Below are 24,701 nucleotides of genomic sequence, written 5' to 3' on the forward strand. Positions count from 1 at the left end.
TCTAAGACATTAAATAATCACACAAGTGTCAGAGTTAGAACTAGGCACTTGAGATTGCTAGAAATCTGTTAATCAGATAAGAAGATTAAAAGAAACGAAATGCTGACTTCCTTTAAGGACAAAAGGATGTATCATATATACAATCTTTGGTCCCTATTGCTTTTTTCCCACTAGCAGCTATGTGGGACCCTAAATCTCATATGGGGTTTTGATGAGAAATTACCTAAATTCATCACTAACATAGCTAGAAAGACCATCAAGGTGATTTCTTTTAATGTCAGATTGGTATTCTAGAAAGTAAGTAAAACTAATAGTAGTGAACCCCTAGCATATTAGAAAGTACACTGTCTCGGAATCAGGAAATCTGAATTTTAATTCTAATTGTGTTACTCTGTAGCCATGGAGAAATCAAAATTCTCTTTGGCCCTCATCTACGTTGTTTAAAAAAAAAGAGGAGGGTAAAAGTGGGTCTACTAGGTCAGGATTTCTGAACTGTTGCTCCCAGTGGTTAGCACAGTGCTTGGTACATAGTAGGTGCTTAATAAATGCTAGCTGACTAGAACATATTCTTAGCAGTTCACAAAATTATCAACAAACCTCACTTCTCAAAATTCCTCCCCCACCCAAGCTAGGAAGTTTCTGTAGAAAGCTGTCTGTAGAGAATTTAATCTTTTACCTGTCCGTTGTACAGTTTGGGTTGGGAAACACTGGACTAGATGATCTCTAAGGCCCCTTCCAGCTCTATGATACTGCATCTGTATCCAATCAGAAGGTTTTAAATTACAAGAGGCAACTGGGAGTCAAGACTGAATAGAACGTGGTAGTTTTTTTTTTTTTAAACCAAGCAGAAGCAAAAAATATATGCCTCTCCTTTTTCTAATCTTGTCACAAATTCTCTTTCTTACACATATAGCCAGAGGTAAATCAGTAGGTGATTCAAATTTTATGTTGTGATGATATTGTATTCTTGAAGTTTTAGTATTTTACATTTTGCCCATTATTATCCAGATAAACATTATAAAACCTACAAAATATACTGCTTTTTTCTCTTCTTTGGCTCTTATGAGAATTTAAAATAATTTCAGAATAAAAGAAAGCCTGTCATTAGTTACATTTACTAGCAAATAGGTTTTTAGATAAAAAGTTATAAATATAAGTTTATCACTAGCTGTACAGAATGACAATTGAATACATGAGGAAATGCTGAGAAGTTTTGGCTGAAAAAAGTTTGGCTGAAGAGAACTGTTATTACAAGACTCTGCTTGCCCAAGTAATCAAAGTACTGTTGGTTAGGATCCAGGATGTGTTTACAGGATTTGCTTTGACCACAAGCCAAGAGCAGTCATAAGTCATGAAAAACGATTATGCCATGTTATACAACATTTTTATCTGCCTAGTAATATAAAGGCAGTCTTTGCAGCAACTTTGTAAATGTACTGGAAGTGATAGGTCCCTCCATTTCATTAAGGGTGGGCCATTGAGTTGTGTTGAATTCTGTATTTGAAAGTGTAATACATCTCTGAAAATCATAACTCGGGTCCACTGACAATCTGTTCTAGTCTCGTTTCTTTTTGAGTTCTCATTGTGTATTTTAGAGACATTGCTTGCTGAACAACATTTTGAATCTGAAAAAGTCAATATCTGACAATCAAGTAACAGAGCCTATAGAAAAATAATAGTTTCAGGACATAGTGTAAGGATATGAACTCCCTCTACTACCTAGCTTTGGGAATCAGAAGGTACCTGCTTTATTTGATATGGAAGGTAGAGAGGGTAGATTACCAGTAATTCAAAAATAGTGATAACTCTCCTACAACTACTCATTCCTATCATCTAATTTAAGGCCAAAGATGCCCTAAGAAGGAGATAAAAGGGCATTCCATTTTGGCCCCATGGCTCCTTAGTACAGAAATATCTAAGCTATGCCTGCCCTAATAAAAAGGCTCTATGTCTCTTACCCAGTAAGAAACAAGACTCTGAATGCCAACTACCTGATTCTCCCTCCTGAAGGCTAGTGCTACTGTGGAAAAAGTTGGTACAGATGGTGGCTTATCTCCAGGAATTGGAGGCCTCTTTCTACGACATTAACATAGTACCCTCATGGAAGATAATTTTTACAAGTGGGAGCAGATCAACTATGAGAACAAGAAAACCTCAAACATGGGCTTCTCTTACTTGTTCTCGCTGCCAACTGAACTAATCCCTTTTTTTGGTCTTTCTTTTATTATCAATTGGTGGCGTGAGAGGAGAAAAAGTGTTTGTTGATTTAAAAAATTAATTTTAAAAAATTGGGAAGAAGGGAGGAAAAGAGAATAAATTTTGAACATGCTGAATTTGAGATGTCAAGGATTCTTTGGTGAACACCCATGCTCAGCAAGCATGAAGATCCAGTAAAGGATATTAAGAAAGAACAGTCAGGCAGAAAAAGAACCAAGAAAAAAAAAATCTAAGAGCGAATATTGATTGAGAAGAAGATTACTGGCAATGTCAAAGGCTATAGAGAGGTCAAAAAGGTTAAGGATCTCTGGTAACTTTGGAAAGAATATGAACTAAGTAAGTATTAAGTTAAAAGAGTATGAAAAAAGTTTGGTAAAGGAACACTCTATCCTATCTCAGCTCTCTTAATTAATGTGGGCCCAAGGTCTCCAACTCACATCCCTCTATGGATGGATCCAAATAATTCTAGCATAACTTATAGCTCAATTAATCCTTAATCAAGAACATCTCTTCCTGAGGTCCTGAAAAGACCAGGGTTAAGGTTAATCCAATCCCAGACTCCAAAAAACCCAGATATCTGTCCTCAGAATTCTCCACGTGATGGCTACAATGATATTCCTTTTAAACAGCATATCCGACCAGATCATTCTCACGTTCAAGAAACTTTAGTGGCTCTTATTGGTCTCTCTTAAGATAAAATACAAACATTTCTATTAGGCATTTAAAGCTTTTCAATATTTACTTCCTCTATGCATTCTATGTACCAGCCAGAATGGTGCTGTGCTTCAGCACATTTCTAACCTTGGTATTTTTGCAATTAAATGTCAGCAATACCCTTCCTTTTCAGATCCCCCATCTCCCTAGTTATCTTTATGGTTAAGTTCAAGGGCCACCTTCCCTCCAAAAGCCTTTCCTGGTTTTCTTAATGGTTAGTCTCTTGTGACTTCTCCCCCACCTTATCAAACATTCCATGTTTATTTTTTCTATCTCTTTATTCATTAATAGGTGATCTAGTTGTATCCCACACCTGTCCCCCCAGTAGAATGTTAGCTCTCTGAAGACAAGGATTCTCTCTGCCTCTTAGTCTTTGTGTCTCCAGTGTCTAGCACTATGCCTGGCACAAAGTAGATTATAATTGGCTACACAGAAACTACTCACCTTTATATACCACCTTGAAGTTTGCAAAATACTTTCCTCTTATCAGTCTTATGGGGTAGTTAATATTATGTACTTTCTCATTTACAAAAAGTAAAACTGTAACTCAGAGAGGTTAAGTGATTTGTTCATATACACAGAACAATTAAGCAAATTTAGACTCCCAAACCAGCTTAGGTCATTTGGTTTGAGATACTTTATCAGAGCATCTAAAATGGCATTTTTCCCCCTCTCATATATATAGTTATTTGGGGTCAAGAAAGCAGGTTGCAAAAAATTATTATAAGCAAGTAGCATTCTAAGGAAGAAGGAACATATTCTTAGGAAGATCAAGATCAGAAGTTGAATCAACTTTTCTTAAAAGTGCCCAAAATTAGCTCTTTCAAGGAATACTTCCCCAAAAGCTAATTACTTAATGAGGTACGGTTGCTATGTTTATGCCTATTTGAATGTGGAAAAAGAAGAATATATTACAGATGAAAATATTTCTTTTGACATTTCTCCACCAACCAATCCCACTCTGGTGAACTAAGTCAGACAATTGTAATAGGATATATGGAGAAATCCACTTAGCTGATCGTTTTACTACTACTTCCCTTGGCACTTCTGGAAGTTCATCTTGGCACCAAGGATACTCCTTTCCCCCAACCTAGTATTACAACCAAAGGACCAAGTTCTAAAGGAAGATAAAGGAAGTTTATATAAGCGAAGTAATTATACCTTTTGAAGTAAATTCATTCTAGTTTTTTATATAGAAACAAGTTGATTCATAAACTATTGAGGAATTAACATATCATCCTCAGGTGCTAGTAATTTTATAGGGGGGAAAAACAGGAAGATGTTGCTCCATCTTACAGTTAGTTATAGATCTATCTCATATTATGTGCCAAGCACTGCACATTCTTACAACCATGTAGCCAAAGCGAATCAAAAACTCCATTTTTCTAAACTAAATATTTACCAATTACATTTTGAGGTACCTAGGAGATATATATCTGCTTATTAAAAAACAACAACAACAACGACACAAAGTTACTGTTCTTCAAGAGGAAATCAGGTGGAAAATATCTCTGAATAGAAAAATTAAAGGATCTCCTGAGAAAGGTTCCCACTAATCTTTATCACTATTCCATGAAAGGAACTATTAATGAAAAAATACAGGTACTATCAGAGCTTAAATAAGTATCCTCATAGCTCAAGCAGGATTTGTGATGGCCTTAAATAGGCACTGAAAAACAAAAAACATTTAAAAAAGAAAAAAAAAAAACCTACCACCAATACCAACCTCCTAATGAGGCAGAATTTTCTAAGTAAAACACATAGGAAGTGAACGAACTCAACACCTGCCAAGAAAATGTCGATTTCAAAACAAATAAATAAAAGTGCAGTGATAATAGGAGCTTGAACTCAACAGTAAATTTTATCAAAAGAGCACCTTATTTAGATCTTTCCTTATCCTTCAAATTGTTGGGAAATTAGAAGAATGAAAAATAACAATTGTTCTCAAGGCAGACAGTAAATTATTATCATAATATGTGGATATTAATTAGACTATAAGGATTCACAATTGTTTCTGTGGTCCCCAAAATTAAACCACTTGGTGACTAAAGCTGATAATTAAAAAAAAAATTTCAATAGTATTTTATTTTTTCAAATGCATGCAAAGATAATTTTAAACATTTACTTTTTATAAAAATTTTTCCCTCCCTTCCCTTCCCCCTCCCCAAGACAGCCTACAATCTAATATTGGTTTAGTATATGCAATTCTTTTAAACATATTTCCATATTTGTCATGTTGTGCAAGAAAAGTAAGATCAAAAGGGAAAAAAGCACGAGAGAAAAAAACAAACAAAAGAGATGAAAATACTATGCTTTGATTCACATTCAGTCTCCATAGTTCTCTCTTACTTATGTATGGCATTTTCTATCATAAGTTTATTGGAATTGTTTTGAATTAACCACATTGTTGAGAAGAGCCAAGTCCAAGACAGTTGTTCATCACACAATCTTGTTGTTATTGTGTACAATATTCTCTTGGTTCTGCGTGATTTACTTAGCATCTAATAATGAATGTTTCAAAATGAGGCTGGTCTTTTGCTAAGTCCAAGGTCCATTACTGAAATCTTCACAACAGGTAAAACTTCCAACAAGATGGAATTACATGCTAAATTTTTCACACACACACACACACACACACACACACACACACACACACACACACACACACACACAAAATCTTACAGGTTTGCTCTTTTTGAAAGATTTAAAATTCAGCAATCATTGTATCATATTTTGATATATTCAGAAATGATGCCTCATAGAGAAGATAGATGATTGATCTCTCTTGGATATCAAAGGGCCCCATAAGATCTTGGGAAGTAAGTGGCAGTTCATGTGCAGGAAAGTCCCACCTAGGTCTCCCTGAGAAATTCAAGTCTCCACAGAAAGGCAAGGAAGAATTGCATAAAGCTGTTTCATTATGTCTCCAAGATCCTGGTGATTTGTTAGTGTGGAAAAACAAATGCCAGCAGTGAGTTCAATAAGAAGTTGTAAGTTACTTGACACATCCAAGAAAATCAGTATAAAACCCCCTTAGGCAGTTCTGTAGGTATTATAGCAAATAATCAAATGGATCTGTGGTATTACAGATTAAGTTGTTCCACTCAGAGATTTAATCAAAATTCTGTCATGTCCTGTTAGGCTACTGCCCTTGTTTCCATGCAAAGAAGAAAATTAAATCTCTTCTTTTCCTATAGATCCTAAAAAAAAAGCAAAATAAATGTTTAATGGCCCTCTTCTCTGGAAGAATTTAATAGCCATGTTTCTTTGGCTCAAACTTACCCCACAAAAATCTGGGGAGGTAATAATACCTCCATTTTAGAGATGAGAAAACTAAAGCTCAGAGAATTTATTTGCCCAGATTACATAGCTGACACCAAATCCAGTTCTTTGCATGCACCACATTTTCTCCCATGAATTTGGGCAGAAATTCAAGCCCAGATCTCTGTAACTGTAACCTACAGACTATATAAGATTCATTCATAAATTCAACAATTCAAAGTTATGCAAGGCAATTAACTAGATGCTGAGCTAAGAGGTATCAGAATAAGAGTAATCTCTACCCTTAAGGAATTTAGGACCATATAATAGACCTAAGGAGAAAGATCATCTACAACTTGAAGAACAGATAATGTTTCATAGAAGAAATGACTTCTGAGTTTGGCCTTTTAAGAATGGGTTTCACTCTTTAAATAAGAAGATCTTGGGAATGGAATGGCTAGCACTGCAAGCATAAAGAATGGATAAGAGCAAGGGAATATAAACACAGGATCTGCTGAAAAACTGAGTAATCTAGTTTGAGTGAGGTTCAAGTTCAGGATGTTGTGGTAGGGAAGAAGTAATGTGAGATAATAAGGATCAAAGGATTAGAAGTGGAATCCTTATGAAATCCTCATCTTACATAACAGCAAGAATGATCAAGAAGGAGAAGTGAATGAGAAGAGGAGGAATAATATGTGCCAGGCACTGTGCTAAGTGCTTTACAAACATTATTTCATGTAAAAGTACTGCAATTAAATAGCAGAATAAAGATTTAGATCCAGATAGTCTTCCTTTAGAAAGGCAAATTAATGTCTGATTGGTAAAGTCCAGAGCTGTTCTTACACAATTGACAAAGTGACGAAAAGATGACACTTTAAAAAAAAATATATGTCTAGTTGTTGGGGATACTGCAGAGGGGATTATTTTTTCCATATTAAACTAAATGGACTTGGAGATCTCCCCTCCAATTCTCAGATTCTGTGATGCTGATTGAACCTCAAGTATTAAAGTTCAAAAAAATTAAATAAAAAACAAGTCTAGATGGAATTTGAATTCTGTAGTCAAGGAGAAGTCACTGAAGTTTTGGAATAGTGGAATTGTAATATTCAGACTAGCTTTATGGAGGTCCTCGGGATCAGCTGAGTCTTTGGTCTTAGTGAAGAAGTGATGAAGGCTGGACAGCCACCAAAAATGGAATGTTTCATTTCCAGTCCTTCTCAGCCCTTATATAACTTAGTACAATTATATCGTTACAGCATACTGAATATGTGTGAAGTCGAGAACCATTATATCACCATACTAAGTACTAAGTATTTGTGTAAACTAGAGAACCATCATGTCATCAGTTCCACTGAGTTAACACATTGTTTCAAGTATACTTTGCCAGAGTTCTGACTCTCTACAGGAATGATCAAAGCTGTGTATTTGAAAATTAGTCCACAATGATTTCAAAGAGGCCTGGAAAGACTTACATGAACTGATGCTAAGTGAAATGAGGAGAACAGGAGGTCACTGTATACAGCTACAAGACTATATGATGATCAATTCTGATGGATGTGACTCTCCAACAATGAGATGATTCAAACCAGTTCTAATTGTTCAGTGATGAAGAGAGCCATCTACACCCAAAGAGAGGACTATAGGAACTAAATGTGGAACATAACATAGCATTCTCACTCTCTCTGTTATTGTTTGCTGGCATTTTGTTTTCTTTCCTAGTTTTTTTTCCCTTCTTAATCTGATTTTTCTTGCGCAGCAAGATAACTATATTAATATGAAGATAACTATATAAATATATATACATATATTAGATTTAACATATATTTTAACATATTTAACATGTATTGGACAATCTGCCATCTGGGGAGGGGGTGGAGGGAATAATTTGGAACAGAAGGCTTTGCAAGAGTCAATGTTGAAAAATTACCCATGCATATGTTTTGTAAATAAAAAGTTTTAATTAACAACAACAACAAAAGAAAGTCCATAGTACATATTTATGTCAGTACTGGCACTCCAGAGGAGTGTGTGGAGGACCTATTGGAGCAGAAACTGAAGACCAAATCTCTGAATCTTGTTCCAAGATAATCAGAATTCTATTAACCAAAAAAATCATATGGGCATGTGAGCTCCATGGTCTATTGTCAAGTGATTAGGTATGGCCCACACGAAAGCCTAGGTCTCTCCTTTCACACAAAAAGCAGAGTAAGGTACAATGTTTGGGAGCTATGGTAAGACCAAGTTCCATCTTGAAAAATAAGGAAAGATTCCTAACAATTATGGTTGTCCCAAGATTCAATAGACTGCTTGGTAAGGTAAAGAATTCCCTCTATCCTTAAAATTATCCAAGCACAACTTATACTCTTGTTCAGAAATGGGTTAGACTAGATGTCTTCTGAGGTTTTTTTTCTATTCTGGTAGACTGACAGTTGAGAGCAAGCTATGGCAACAACAAAGGGAAGCACAAGAGAAGTAGTAAGAACACAAACATTTCTCTTCAGGCCTCAAAAAAGACTTGGAATTGTTTTGGCATTGGAATGGAAAGGGAAGAGATAGGAAATTGTAAATATCCTTTTTAGTAGAACAAGAAGGAGCATCAGAAGCATTCCCTGGAAGAGCTTCACCCCTAGAACAGTACTGTCTTAATTGGTCAGATAAAAAACCAATTCCAGACCATCTTCTTGCCATTCCATTCTGGTGACAACCAAGAATCCCCTTCCTCAGTCTATCAATCCAGTCAATCAGTAAATATTTTAATAAATTTTAAATAAAATATTATAAATGCTTCAATTAAATCATACAATGTTAGGCACTGTTCACAATCTAATAGAGGAGGCAACAAGCAAACATATGAGCAAAAATTACATAAGATAAATAGGAAATTATTAAAAGAAGGCATTACAATGTAAAGGGACTGCGAAAGACTTCCTGTGAGAAGGGGATTTTAGTTTGGTTTTAAAGGAAAGGAGAGAGAACATTCCAGACAAAGGGGGACAGCCAGAGAAAATGCTGGGAGCTGAAACATGGGAGTCTTTTTTCATGGAACAAGCAAGGAGCCAGTGTTACTAGATATTCAAGAGATGTTGCAAAGGTGAAATCAAGAGACCTTAACAACAAATCAGAGAAAAGGGATGAGACATAGTGAGGAGTCTAGGATGAAACTTAGGTTGTAAATCTAGGATGAGAGAATGCACTTGATGGTTAACAGTGGAGTTTGGATGGGGAGAATTTGGGAAGTTTAGATCTGGACTTGTTAAGTTTAAGATGTTTACATGTTTACAACTTGCTATATCTGAAAGGCAGTTGGAGATGCAAAACTAGAAGTCAGCAGAGAAGTTAGAACTGAAGAGGTAGGTCTGAAAATCATCAGCACAGAGATGATAATTAAAACCAAGAGAGCTTATGAGATCACCAAGTGAAATACTGTAGAGAAAAAATAAGAGGGCCCAGCACTGAACTAAAAGGGACAATGATGGTTAGTAGTTATGACCAGGATGACTGAGAAAGTCTCACAGGCAGAAGGAAAAGCATTGATAATGGTGTCCCAAAAACCTAGAAAACAAAGGATCAAGGAGAAGAGTTTGTGAAGAAATATTAGGATTCAGAAAAGGCCAATGGATATAGAAATTTGGCACTGGTAACTTTATAAAGAAGAGTTTTTTGATGAGCAAACTGACTTCAGAAATGCCTAGAAAGACTTACATGAATTGATACTGAATGAATCAAGCAGAATCAAGGGAACACTGTCCTCGGTAACAAGATTATGTAATGATTAACTGCGATGGATTTGGCTCTTTTCAACAATGAGGTGATTCAAGGCAATTTCAATAGACTTGATGGAAAATGCCATCTAGATCCAGAGAGAGAACTACGGAGACTGAATGTGGATAAAAGCATAGTATTTTCACCTTTTTTTTGGTGGCAAAAAAAAGGGAAAAGAATCCACATGTGCAAAAATGTCTGTAGCAGTCCTTTTTGGTAGTGGATGCTCATCAGCTGGGGAATGGCCAAATAAGTTATGGTATATAAATGTAATGGACTATTATTGTTCTATAAGAAATGACAAGCAAGCGGATTTCAGAAAGTCCTGGAGAGCCTTACATGAACTGATGATAAGTAAAGTGAGTAGAACCAAGAGAATATTGCACCCAACAAGATTATGTGATGATCAACTGTGATGAACTTGACTCTTTTTCAAGAATGAGGTGATTTGGGGCAATTCCAATAACCTGTGAGGGAGAGAGCCAGGTGTACCCAGAGAGAGGATATAGACTATATCACAACATAGCGTTTCACCTTTTTTATTATTGTTGTTTGCTGATTTTGTCCTTTCCCATTTCTTTCCCCTTTTGATCTGATTTTTCTTGTGCAGCATGATAAATGTGGAAATATGTTTAGAAGAACTGCTTATGTTTAACCTATATTGGTTTACTTGTTGTCTAGGGGAAGGTAGAAAAATTTGGAACACAAAGTTTTGCAAGGGTGAATGTTGAAAACTATCTGTGCATATATTCTGAAAAAAAACTATTATTACAAATAAATAAATGTCAATGGCTTATCTCTTGGATAAAATATAAAATTTATTTTTTGGCTTTTAAAGAACTGATTTTTTCTTTCCTGTCACTTTCAACTGCTTACCTTCCTGCATTTGGCTGGGTCCAGTCAAACCCACCTTTTCTCAGTTTTTCACACAAGTCACTCCATTTCTTGGTTTATGTCTTATACACCCTTTCTCCTCACCTCTACTTCATAGTATCCTTCTCTTCCTTTATGTCACAGCTTAAGCATCACTACACCAAAACCTTTCTGATATTCCAAATACTCCCCTCTACTACTTTTATTTATATAATAGTTTCCCGCAGAGAATGTGAACTTCTTAAAAGTAAGTATTGTTTCATCTTTGTTATCTGTAGCTCTTGATTGGCCTAACAAGGATAGATGCTCAGCAAATGCTTGAGTATTTCAGAAAAGCAAAATACTTAAGTTTACAAGAAGAGTGCAAAGTGCTATGTGAATTGCAAAGGGACTCACTGGAAAATAAGGGAAAGCTTAAAAAGAGATACTGGTGGATCAGCTAGATGGTATAGTGGATAGAGCACCAGCCTTGAAATCAGGAGGACCCGAGTTCAAATCTGCCCTCAGACATTTAATACTTCTTAGCTGTGTGATTCTGGGCAGGCATCAGAGTTTAAAAAAAAAAAAATTAAAAAGACATCTGAATTGGGTTTAATAATTAAAGAATAATTCAAAATCTATCTGTGTAAAAAGAGGTGGTAGAGCCCAAAAGGCCATCAAACTGTGCATACCCTTTGATCCAGCACTGTTTCTACTTGTGATGGAAAGTCATCCAGATCTAGAGAGAGAACTATAGAGACTGAATGTGGATCAAAGCACAATATTTCTGAAGGAATATAGTCTCTAGGGGAAACCTGTCAGTGATTCTAAATCTTTTGCCTTTGTAATCTATGATCCCAAGGTCTCCTCTTCTTCCCTCCTCTTCCCCCTACCCCCCAATCTTGGAGTACTATTATTCTGGCAACCTGTCTGTCAATAATTGTAAAAGTCTTCTGGCCTAGGAATATAATATTTCTTCCCTTAGACTTCAGGGAAGACATATTAATGATCCTGAGACTCTCTAACCTTAGAATAATTCTAGATCTGTTGGTCAGAGATAACTAAATTCCTGAGACCACTCCTCAGTTCTACTTCTAGGCCATAAAATTAGCATATTTTATTAGACATGAAGAAGTAGATAAATGTGACTCTGTGCTTCGGGTTCTTTGCTAAATTTTTTTGGAATTCAGCCTGCTTCAATATCTGTTACAATTACAATAAACTTTGTCCCTTGACTCGGATATGGGTTCAAGCCTACAAATACTTTAGAGACACTCCAATACAGTCTGTGACTCTCAACCTTTTGGGGTCCCTTCCCAACCTCAATACTTTCACCTTTTTTTATTGTTGTTTGCTTGATTTTTCTTTTGGTTCTCATTTTTTTTTTTCTTTTTGATCTGATTTTTTTTGTAGTATGATAAATGTGGAAATCTATTTAGAAGGACTGCACGTGTTTAATCTACATAAGATTACTTGCTGTCCAGGGGAATAGAGTGGGAAGAAGGAAAGGAGAAAAATTCGGAATACAAGGTTTTGCAAGGGTGAATTTTAAAAATAATCTTGGTATGTATTTTGAAAAATAAAAAGCTATTGTAAAAAAAAAGCATTGTTATATGGAATGCTCTTTGGGAAATATAGTACTGGGAAAAATTTAGGTGATATAAAAACAGCAGATATCAATAAAAACCTTAAAAATCAAGTTCATCTGTTGGTAGAGTAGTAAACGGATTTAACTATTCAAGAGCAATTCAGAACTATGCCCAAATGGCTATAAAGCCATGCATACCTTGTGATCTAGCAATACCACTACTAGGTCTGAATCCCAAAGGAGATAAAAAACAAAAAAGAAAAGGACCCATATGTACACACACACACACACACACACACACACACACACGTACATATGGGTCCTTTTATATATATATATAGCAACTCTTTTCTGGGGACAAAGAACTGGAAATTGAAGGGATGCCCATCACCTGGGGAATACCTAAGTAAACTGTGGTATGTAATTATGATAGAATATTATTGTGCTGTTAGAAATGATGAGCAGGATGCTCTCAGAAAAACCTGCAAAGATTTATGAGCTGATGCAAAGGAAAAAGTACTGAGTACAAAGTAACAGTAATATTTTAAGATGATTAGTTGTGAATGATGTAGGCAAAGGATAATGTTTGGGGTAAGAAGTGGAGTATGAGCCCTGAAAGAATTTAAATGAGAAAAAGCAATACAATGATTCAAGAGAACTCTGGAGGACTTATGAAAAAAGAGAATCAATGGTATCTGAATGCAGATACATGAGCTGATACAAAGGAAAATATACTGAGTACAAAGTAACAGTAATATTTTAAGATGATCAGTTGTGAATGACATAACTATTCTCAGCAATACAAGGATCCAAGAGAACTCTGGAGGACTTATGAAAAAAGAGAACCAATGGTATCTGAATGCAGATTGAAGCAGATTTTTTTTCCTTTTTTTTTTAAGGTTTTCTTTTTGGTCTGTTTTCTTTCACAGTACTGATCATTATGGAAATGTTTGCATGACTGCATACAGACACACACACACACACACACACACACACACACACACCCTATTTTTGTTTGTATTTGTATTTTTTGCTTGTATTCTCAATGAGGGGAAATGGGGAGAGAAAAAGAAAAAGAATCTGGAACTCAAAGTTTGAAAAAAAATGTTAGAAATTATTTTTTCATGTAAGTGGGGAAAAATACTAAATAAAAACAAATGTTTGTTTATAATGGCGATCTTTCTCCATCATCTTGTGGTTAGGACTTTGGTGGAGGCAAAGCAAAGCAAAACAAAACAAACTGTGTATTCTGTAGACAAAGACAATAAACTAACACATTTATAAAGTTACTTAAGGATAATGTTTGGGGTAAGAAGTGGAGTATGAGCCCTGAAAGAATTTAAATGAGAAAAAGTAAATAAGGACAGAATCATGTGAGACTTAGACAAAATTTCAATTAGATCTAGAGAGTAAGTAGGTCCCCTTTGCAACTGAAATAAACTGAGGCAATCAAGTCCAAACATAATCAATTTATTAGCAATTGCCAATAGATGCCATGTTGGGTTTTATAGGGCTCTTTTATAATCAATAAAGAGGAACAAAAAAGAGGAATCAAAAATTACATAATTTTGAGAAACACAGGAGTTACCCAATTCTTGATAGGCTGGAGAATGATAGCAACTTATGTTTATTAGGTTAGAAGGAAAGCAATATATTGGTTAAACACTTTTACATTCAAGAGTTCTGATAAAGGCCTCATTTTAAAAATAGAGATTGACTCAAATTTATAAGAATTCAAGCCATTCTCCAACTGACAGTCAAAGATCATCAAAAAAAATGATGAAGAAATTGAAACCATTTTTAGGCATATGAAATGGTGCTCTAAATCACTACTGAGCAGAGAAATGAAAATTAAGACAATTCTGAGGTACCACTATACACTCTCAGATTAGCTAAAATGACAGGAAAATATAATGATGAATGTTGGAGGGGATGTGAGAAAAGTGGGACATTAATACACTGTTGCTGGAATTGTGAACTGATCCAACCCATTCTGGAGAACGATTTGGAACTGTGCCCTAAGGGCTATAAAACTGCATATCCTCTGATCCACCAGTGTTTCTACTGGTCATAAAGGATCATAAAGGAGAGAAAAGGACATAAACGTGTAAAGATGTCCTTTTTGTAATGGCAAGAAACTGGAAACTAAGTGGATACCCATCAGTGGAAGAATGGCTTAACAAGTTATGATATATGGAACAAGTTATGATATATGAATGATATAGAATATTATTGTTCTATAAGAAATGATCAGGAGGATGTTTCAGAGGCCTGGAGAAACTTATGTGAACTGATGCTAAGTGAAATGAGCAGAACCAGATCATTGTACACAGCAACAGCAAGATTATACGATGATCCAATTCTGATAGACTTAGCTGTTACAACAATGAGATTATTCAGGCCAGTTCCAATGATCTTGTTTGTGATGAAGAGAACCATCTACATCCAGAGAGGACTGTGGGAACTGAGTTTAGATCACAACCTAGCAATTTCACTTCTTTTATTGATGTTTGCTTGAATTTTATTTTCTTTTTCATTTCTTTTCCCCTTTTGATCTGCTTTTTATACTTATATTAATATGTAGGCCTAAATTGGATTTACATATATTTTGACCATGTTTAACATATATTAGATTACTTTCTTTCTAGGGAAGGGAATGGAGAAAAGGAGAGGGGAAATTAGAACACAAGGTTTTTTGCAAGGGTCAATGTTGAAAAATTATCCTTGCATATGTTTTAAAAATAAAATGCTTCAATAAAAAAAAAAGACAACTACAAAGTGAATTGAGGGAGTGGCAGTATTTAAGCAATGAACACCTCTTCTTTCCTATGGATTAGAATTTACAAAGACTAGGATAAGTGGAATGCTTGACATCATGGCACATAAGAGGACTGGTCAGGACTAGTTGAAAAGAAGAACTTAGCTCATCAGCTTATTTCCGCAAAGAGCTCAGCTTTGCAGAAATAGGGAAATTACCTACAACCAAGGTCCTATTGTCCTGCACATTTCCATTTCCCCACTACTACAAAGGATTACAATTTCATAGGACATAGAAAGGGAATTTCTATAGAATATAAGCTCCAAAAGAGCAAGGCCTATTTTTCTTTTCTTTGGTAACCTCATTGGCCCGCACTGTTCATTGCTTATTTATAATAGTAAGTACTTATTAAATACTTCTGGATCAGGTCATTACACTGAAACTACTCTCCCCAAAATTACCAATGTTCTCTTACTTGCCATTTTTTTTTATTGTAGCTTTTTATTTGCAAGATATATGCATTTTTTTTTCTTTCCAGGTTATTTTTACCTTTGAATTCAATTCTCCCTATGCAACAAGAGAACTGTTCGGTTCTGCACACATATATTGTATCTAGGATATACTATAACATATTTAACATGTATAAGACTGCTTGCCATCTCGGGGAGGGAATGGAGGGAGGGAAGGGAAAAGTTGGAACAGAAGTGAGTACAAGGGATAATGTTGTAAAAAATTACCCAGGCATATGTTCTGTCAATAAAAAGTTATAATTAAAAAAAAAAAAAAAAAGATCTCTAAAGGAAAAAAAAAACCCAAGATATATGCATGGGTAATTTTTCAGCATTGACAACTGCAAAACCTTTTGTTCCAATTTTTCCCCTCTCCCAGATAGGTTGATCAATACATGTTAAATATGTTAAAGTATATTACTTGCCAAATTTAATGACTTTCTTCTAACCTCCTTAAAATCTCTGCAGCTTTGGACACTGCTTTCTCCTCACCCATCTGATACTATTTATTATCTTTTGCTGGAACTTTATTCAGGAAAACACCCAGAAACTACAGCTACTGCTCAAGAATATGCTAAGTCTTCTCTTCTCTCTCTCTGAGGATCCTTAAACCTCTCCCCAAAAGGTCTATAAATAATTTTTAAAAGATGGGTCCATTAACTTGGTTGGGGAAAAAAAAATTTACATACTTTAACCTCTGATCCAATTATGAAAAAACAACAATAATATATTATTCTGAGAGAGTTTCTTTAGGACCAAAAGGGTCGATGACACAAAAAAGTTTAAGAATCCCTTCTATACTATATAACTTGGTGGTCATATAGTTTCCAAGACTACAATTATCATCTCTATGCAAATGAATTCCAGACAAATGAAACGAGTCCAGTCCTAACTTTTCTCCTGAGATCCAGTTTCATATCATCCACTTCTGCCTGTTAGACATCTCAAATTTGATGTTAATGTTGTCATTATCTTTCTCCCAAAAATTCTTCTCTCTTCCAAATTTCTCTAATGCTGTCAAGGCACAACAATTCTCCTAGTTATTCTAACTTCCACTTTACTATAATATTCAACTACTCACTTGTACCCATCTCATACATCCAGTTCTGTTACCAAGTGTTATTTCTACCTTTACAATATCTCTTAATTAAGGATCTCATCACTTCACACCGGGATCACTGCAATAGCTTCTCTAACCTTTGCTCAATAAACTCCAGTGTATTCCATTACTTCTAAGATCAAACATGCCATTTTCTGTTAAGCTTTTAAAACCCTTTGCAATCTGGACCTTCCTTACCCTTTATAGGGCACTTTACTTCCCCCTATATAATTTATGATTCAGTGGTCCTGGGTTTCTTGCTATTTCTTGCACACAGCCTTCCATCTTCAGCATCTGAGTTTTTGTACTAGGTGATAAAGTCCTGAAACAATCTCTCTCACCTCTATCTTTGAGTTCCCCTCAAGACTTTTCAAATTCTGCTATCTGCTGGAGGCATTTTTCTGTGGCAGAATGAGCCCCAACCCTGACCAGACTCTGTCCTGAGACCTCTCCCCTCCCAACACTCCACCCTTTCTTCATTTAGCAAAAAAGTTCCATTTTAAATTTCATGTATTTTAAGTTATTTTGGTTATGTTGAATCACCCATTAGAATTTGAGCTCTTTGAGGATAAGGATTATATTTTGGACTTTATATTCCCCAGGGTTTAGCATGGTTCTTCACACATAATAAGAGCTTAATTCATGCTTGTTGGTCACTTTTAACAACTTTAATAAGTGAATGGAAGGATGAAAGGCAATTACACAATTGAAGCTGAGAGCTTCTATGTAAAGAGTATCAAGATTAGAAATATTACTTGGGTCCAGAAAGAGTTAAGGACTTGAATTTTACTCAGTAGGCAATAGGAATTCTAGGGGGGCATAAGGAATCTTTAAAAAAAAAAACCAAATCACTCATATTAACTAAATGAACTCTTAGGAAGATCAACAAGATGAATTTGAATAACTAATCCAATGGTAAAAAAGGAAAATTGATGTCTTGTCAAAAGCACTACAGAACTATTATTAAAAGGCAAGTGAAACCTAATCATATACAGCAGAGATGTCAAATATATGTCAGCAATATTCCTAAATGTGGCCCTAATGAGATTAAATGTAGTTGGGAAATGGTTCCATATCTGAGTTTGACATCACTAATATATGGCATCTTCCAATAATTCAAAAGTTCCTTTTGTCTTTTCCTCAGGATATGGTTTTATTGGTGAAAGGAATGTTTTCAGATGCAAAACCTGACAGTGGAGAAAGAAATGCCATACATTCACATAATGAGGACTATAATTATTCCATGCTAGGCTCTTCTGTAGGACCCTTCATAAACCATGTCTGAGAAGTGTCAATGGTTTTTCATTTTGGTAAGTAACCCATGTAGATGAAACCACTATAAGTTTAGTCAATATTATTCCCAAAGAAGATATAGAACCTATAATGTCCAGACTAGCTTTTTGGAGGATCTCTGTACAGGCTTTAGTCTTAGGTGGAGAAGTGATGAAGGCAGGAAAGCCACCCTGAGGATGGTTAATAATGGTCAAGGATGGAGTCTGAAGTCTGGAGTCTGGGATGAAGCTCGAGCACACACTTATCTCCAGTCCTCTCAGCCCTTAAATACCCTAGGTCTGATTATATCACTACAACACACTGAGCCAACTGTAAAACCATTACATCACCATATCATACTGAGTCTATGCCAACTAGAGTGATTACATCATTACATTAAACTAGAGTGATTATATCATTATATCACACTAAGTATATGTGAATTAGAGAACCATTATCTCATCAATCACACTGAGTAAACACTCTGCTGTAAGTATCCTTGTTTCAAGTATACCTTTCCCAGAGTTCCCCACTATTTGTGGTTCTCTACAGAACCAACTCTACAGAAGCAAAGCTTACCCAGTTTTAGGGTCCTTCTCTTAAAAGCCTTTTAAGGAAAGGAAAAAAAAGTCAAACCTAGAATTAACTCAGAGTTCAGAAAATGTCCAAGTTTGGAAGCATCCCAAGATAAAAATCTCCCTCCTTGAAAGTTCAAATAACTAGCAACAACTCTCAATTCAATACAGGTCTGTATAAAAAGAAAGGAAAAGGAAAAGTTTCTCAGATACTGTATCACAGGACCATAAATTTTGAGAGTAAGAAACCATGATGTTTCTTATTGAGTTTCACTTTATTGATACACTTTGGCGGTTAAGTGATTTGTCCAAAGATCACATCAATACTAAGCAGCAAAGAAGAGATTTAAATAGAAGGTCTAGTGAAAATATTGTGGAATTTGGAATTTTAAAATCTGGGTTCAAATCCCTGCTTCTGCTACTTTCTATTATGTCAACTTCTTACTAACACAGATACTTAAAAGATCAAATACGGGGAGTTTATTTTGGCTCCTAAAAAAGCACATTTAAAATGTAAAAGAAAATGAACCCCAAACTTAAAATCTTTTGTGTTCTTGTAAATTCCCTTGATTCCATTACTTTATTTCCATATGGGCTAAGACTTTTCACAGTACAATCGTAAAAAATTCAAAATATCAGGTGTCATGTGCAGCTTGGAGGAGTTTCCCTTATCTTTCATAAGTAGTTATTTTACAAAGCCAACACTGGATACCTCCTAGAGACAACATAAATCTGACCAGAGGGGCTTACTTTAATATGAAGGTTCAGTGGAAACACATATGAGACTCATAAATTTATCATACTGTGAAGGTAGGGAAAAACTCTAGTACCTTTTAAAAATAAAAAAGTGGATCAGTGGAACAGACTAAATAAGGAAAAACAGAAACCTGAAGACATAAATTACTTGGGGAAGAATTCCTTATGTGACAAGAACTGCTGAAAAATGTGTAAAACAGTTGGACAAAAACTGGGTTTAGACCAATAATCTTAAATTATATAACAGGATAACCCTAAATAGGAAATGAGATTTGAATAATAAAAGTCCTAAGTTAGAAGAAATAAAAAATAAAAGAAAACTAGATTAAGTACCAATCACAATCCCACAGACTCATAGGAAAATTCTTGACCAAACAAGGGAGTGGGAACACAAAAGATACATGGTTCATTTTGATTACATCAAATTGAAAAGATTTTGAACGAATAATGCAATAGAGTAAGGAAACTGCCAATTGGGGACAAAAACCTTTGCTTCAAATACCTGTGATAAGGAAGAGCCAGATGCCTAAGATTCACAGGGAATAAGCTAAAGAAAACATTTTCTCAATGGATGACAAATACAATTTTCATAATTTTCATAATCATATTATATAGTATTAATAATCATATGAAAGATGGCTCCAAATTACTAAAAATTAGAGAAATGCAAATCAAAACAGCTTAGGTTTCTCCACCAGGCACCAAATTGGCAAAAATGATGTTAGAAAGACTGCAAAACACAGGAACACCAATATACTGTTGATGGAACTATAATTTGGTATAACCATTCTGAAAATCAATTTGAAATTATGCCAAGTGACTAAAGTGTCTATACTTAATGACCAGAAATCCCATTTTTAGGAATAGGAAGGAGAGAGGTTAAAGAAAACAAATGGTCTCTCATACTTCAAAACACATTCATGTCAGTATTTTCTAGGGTAGCCAAGAACAGGGAGAAAAATTAACAAACCAAATGGGAAAAGGCTAAAAATATTGATGTATTAATTCAATCCGATCCCGCTATGGCCTGAGAAATGGAAAACATTAGTAATTCAGAGAAGTGCAGAAAGACAACATTAATTGATAATAAACAAACTAAAAAAAAAACCAGGAAAACAATACATACATAGACACAATATCTATGGAAGAGAATATTTAACTACTGAAAAAGACTCTGTAGTTAGTAACAAGCTTGTCTCCAAAGAATTGGAAAAAAAAAAGGTCTCTTACTGCTTAATGCAAATATATTATGACTATAAGTTTTGCTGAACTGTTTTGTACCTTTTTTCAATGCTTTGTTAAGTGACAGTTTCCTCATCTGTAAAAAGAATTGGGAGAAGGAAATGACAAACCACTCCTCTACCCTTGCCAAGAAAACCCCAAATGGGGTCACAAAATGTCAGACAAAACTGAAACAAGTGAATAAATACCACACCATTTCAGAATAAATGATTTATAGGAATATTATCAATTGCCAGAGTCAAGATTGTTCAAAAGCTCTAGCAGCTTCCTCTGGGTTAAAATAAAACTCAAATTCTATTTGACATATAAAGTCTTTCACATTATTTGTCTTTACCTATTCTACATTACAGTGAAACTTGCCTACTAAGACACTCCATCTTAGGTCTGCATCGAAGTCTATTTCTATCTCACCTCTTCCCTCTTAGAAGCTCTACTTTGCTTCAGAGCTCACCTTTAAGTGTCTCCTACTTGAGGCTTTTCCTGACCCTCCAGCTAGGAGAGCTCCAATCTCCAAAAACTTTTTCTTTGTATACTCAATACTGGCATAATGCCTAGAACATAATGGGTGATAAATAAATGCTCATAGCTAGGGAAAAAACTATACCTTCTATTCTTATGATTATGTCCTTTGGAAAATGACATTAAAATGTCAGTCCTCCTTTCAAAGTGTACTTAAGTTCTCTCATTTAAAAACTTCCTTTCTAATAGACTACCGGTATATTTCAATAGAAGGAGTTAGAAAAATTAAGATATCTAACCATATATACAAAGAAACAGTAAGTACATATCTTTTCTAATCAAGAACCTGACAATGGGTTGTAGCACTATGCTCTTTAAAAAACAATTTGAAATATATAAGATATTGGAAATTTTTAAAAAATGTATTCAGAGGAGAAGAAAAAAGCAAAACCCATGATGATGGGATGAAGATTTTCCAAAACCCAGAGGCTTCCTTTAACTCTATTATCTTCCATATAAAAAAGTCTTGGAGGATCACAGCATAAAGGATTTCTTGCTTCTATTCCCCTTTGGACCTTTCAGTCACTCAGCTACCTAATAACTGAGATGACCCTTTGTTAGGGTAAATGGTGAAAAGAACTGTCAGAAATGGTTGTCCTTGGGGCAGCAAGGTGGTGCAGTGGATAGAGCACCAGCCCTGAAGTCAGGAAGACCTGAGTTTAAATCTGTTCTCAGATACATAACACTTCCTGGCTGTGTGACCCTGGGCAAGTCACTTAACCCCAATTGCCTCAGCAAAACAAAAAAAGAAATGGTTGTCCTTTAGGTAGTTTCATAAATCAACAAGCATTTATTCAGCTCCCTGAAGAGGAAAAAAGTAGGAAAAGACTCTTGTAGTAAGGTTTAAACTGAGCTTTGAAGGAATCTAGGGATTCTAGCTTGGCTCAGGTGAGGAGAGACTGAATTCCAGGCATGGGAAACAGCCCAAGTAAAGCCACACAAACAGGAAGTCTTCAGCCTGACATAGTAATGGGTACATAAAAGCTCTTACAAAACAATCTTCTGGGTAGTGTAGAAAGAGGTGAAAGTTGCTGCATTTAAATAACTCAAAGGGTGCTTTCTCACACTTCAGATACCCTGAATTTGGCGCCCAAGAAGCACTTTACAAAAGATCAAAAAGAAAAGGCATCCTCTTACACACTTTCACAAGCAATCCTTTCCAAAGGAAGCAATTCCAAAACTTAAACTCAGTCACCACCAAGCATCAAGAGCCAAAATTTGTTAGACAAAAGGCTGAATGAAGAAATAAAATTTAAAGCTGATCCATAAACCAACAACCAAACCTCGAAGGCTCCCGGTACCGTTTGGCTAAAGGTAGGAATCAGATCAACACCTAGGCTTTCCCACCAACTACAAAGCACTTAAGTCTTTAGGTTCCCTTTCAGCGCTAAACCTAAATTAAAAGAACTGAGGAATGCCAGCCCACAGCCTAAGAAGAGAAAGCAAGGGTTCTTCCCACAAATTTCTCTTGATTAATAGACTACAAAAGTGAGACTGAAAAAAGATTAAGAGACTTGTCTAGGAACAACTAGTAAATGTCTAAGATGGGATTCAAAGTCTTTCTTACTCCTGAGTCTAACCAAAATTTGAGCATGAGTTTGATTGTGGCATCAATACTTTGTGGAAAATAATCTGTTACCGGGGAGGGGGGGAGGGAGGAAAGAGGGGGAGAACATAGTGAAATGAAATTAATTAAAAGTTAGTTTTATTTTCCTATTGCAATCGTCTTGGAAACGATTTTTCTAATGTAACATGAATGATATTTTATTTCGAAATCTTATTACTTGCTAACATTAAGTATACCAAGCAAGAGAACTTTGGCTTCTCAAGCTTTTGTCTTCTTTATGTTTCGTCAGTCAATAACCATTTATGAAGCTTCTACTACGAGCCAGGCAATGTACTATAAGCACAAAGACAGAAAGAAAATCATTGCCCTCGCACACAACTACTTACGTCAGGTCAACAAACATTTATTAAATGTCTTTCACATGCCAGGCACTGTGCAAAATTACAAAAGTACCTGCTTTCGAGGAACTCACAAGAGGTAAACAACGTGCAAACTGTGTACAAACAAGCTATAGACAACTTCAATTGGAGATAATCTACAGGCGGAAGGCGGAGGTGGAGAATTGAATTCAAGAACGTTATTCAACCTAGTTTTCTTCTTAAATGCAATTTTAAACTTGCATTGGCTACAAAAATTCAGAAGCTGAGTACTACGTTTCTCCCCAATTCAGCAGAAAGGCGTTCCCGCCCCCTTTCTTAGCAGGTAAAAACAATACAGTCTAAAGTAGCTTAAGCTCAGCCCCTCCCCCCTAAGCATCGGGGCCACATTTCTTCTCTCTCGCGGGTCCTCATACCCCCTAGCAAATAGTTCTTGCAAAACGCCCCGGGCTCACAGCTGCCCCCACGTGCGGGGGGCCCGACCGCCACACCAGCAGTTTCCAACTCGGGATTCGCCCTCACCGCGCGCGTTCCACGAGCCCCGCCTCCTCCCGGGGTCCGCGCGCGGGAATGGATTGAGGGCAGGGGGAGCGGTGGGGGAGGGGGTCGGGGGGTGTCTCCCGCGCTCCGGGCTCCTAACGGCTCCATCCCCATCGGCCCAGCGCCTTCCCCGCCCCCTGCCGCTCTGCAGACCCCCATCCCAACGTGTCACCAGTCACATACTCTCATATACACACAGACAGACACATATACACACACCCCTCCCTCCTTACCTCAGAGCAGCGTCGACTCAACCCGGGGGGAATCGGTGTCGCGCCGCTAGCGCGTCGCAGAAGGCTGGGGACGGCGAAGAGGAAGGTGAGCTGTCTAAGCCAAGAGGAGCTGCGGTCACGTCCAGCGCCTGGTGCCCCTCCTCACCTCAGCTAGGCTAAGCGAAGCTCCCCCGGGCCCAGCCAATCGTCCCAGCTCCGCGGAACAAAAGAGCCCCAGACTCGGCTCTGCCCGCCGCGCGCAATGCGCAGGCGCCGCGACCCAACGCGAAGCAGTGTGGAACTTGAAGTCCTGCCCAGACTACAACCCCCAGAATACAGCGAGGGAAGGAACGTGGTGACGTCACCGGACGAAACTACAAACTCGGGGTAGCTGCTCCAGGGACTAGTGGTGTCTGATTGGATTGTGGCACGTGTAATCAACCCATCTAGCAACAAGCATTTATTAAGCGTCTAGAGACCGGCCACGTTGCTAGGGATACCGAGAGACAAATGAAACAGTCCTTTCCCTGACAACGGCCTAGACACAGAAGCACATTCTAAATATGCCTTTGGGCCAGTCTTGTGAATTTAAACGTCTTGGCAATTCTCTGTAATTTCTAAATTAAGGTTTATATTAATTACAATACTTATTATAAATTAAAGCGATATTATACTATTTATTATGAACTAAGATACATATTTATTAAGATATAAATCTAAGAGAGGCTTGGAGTGTTGGAAAGCTATAAATTTAGGTCTTCCTGACTTTGAGACCAGCTCGCTCTCTACTTAATAACATTGCTCCTCGACACAAAACAGCAACATTTAAAAAAAGTATATAAAGTAACTAAAAGGTAATTAATCACAATATAATTTAGGGT

The 24,701-nt window shown here is 36.4% G+C and overlaps 1 protein-coding gene across 4 annotated transcripts in view; it reads right to left on the minus strand.

The window, feature by feature from the left end:
• Positions 1-24,082, minus strand: part of CBX1 (chromobox 1) — a 38,181-nt gene extending 14,099 nt beyond the window's left edge. The window contains exons 1-2 of one of the 4 annotated variants that reach the window (XM_051994720.1): positions 23,842-24,081; positions 677-755 (exon numbers count right to left, since the gene is read on the minus strand). The gene's annotated coding sequence lies outside the window, so the exon portion shown is untranslated. Of the gene's footprint in view, positions 1-676; positions 756-23,841 lie in introns of all 4 variants that reach the window. The other 3 variants (XM_051994721.1, XM_051994719.1, XM_051994722.1) reach the window with 3 other exon arrangements.
• Positions 24,083-24,701: the final 619 nt, after the last annotated feature.

The sequence above is a fragment of the Antechinus flavipes genome, chromosome 4, assembly GCF_016432865.1.
Source record: "Antechinus flavipes isolate AdamAnt ecotype Samford, QLD, Australia chromosome 4, AdamAnt_v2, whole genome shotgun sequence".
Classification (NCBI taxonomy): Eukaryota; Metazoa; Chordata; class Mammalia; order Dasyuromorphia; family Dasyuridae; genus Antechinus; species Antechinus flavipes.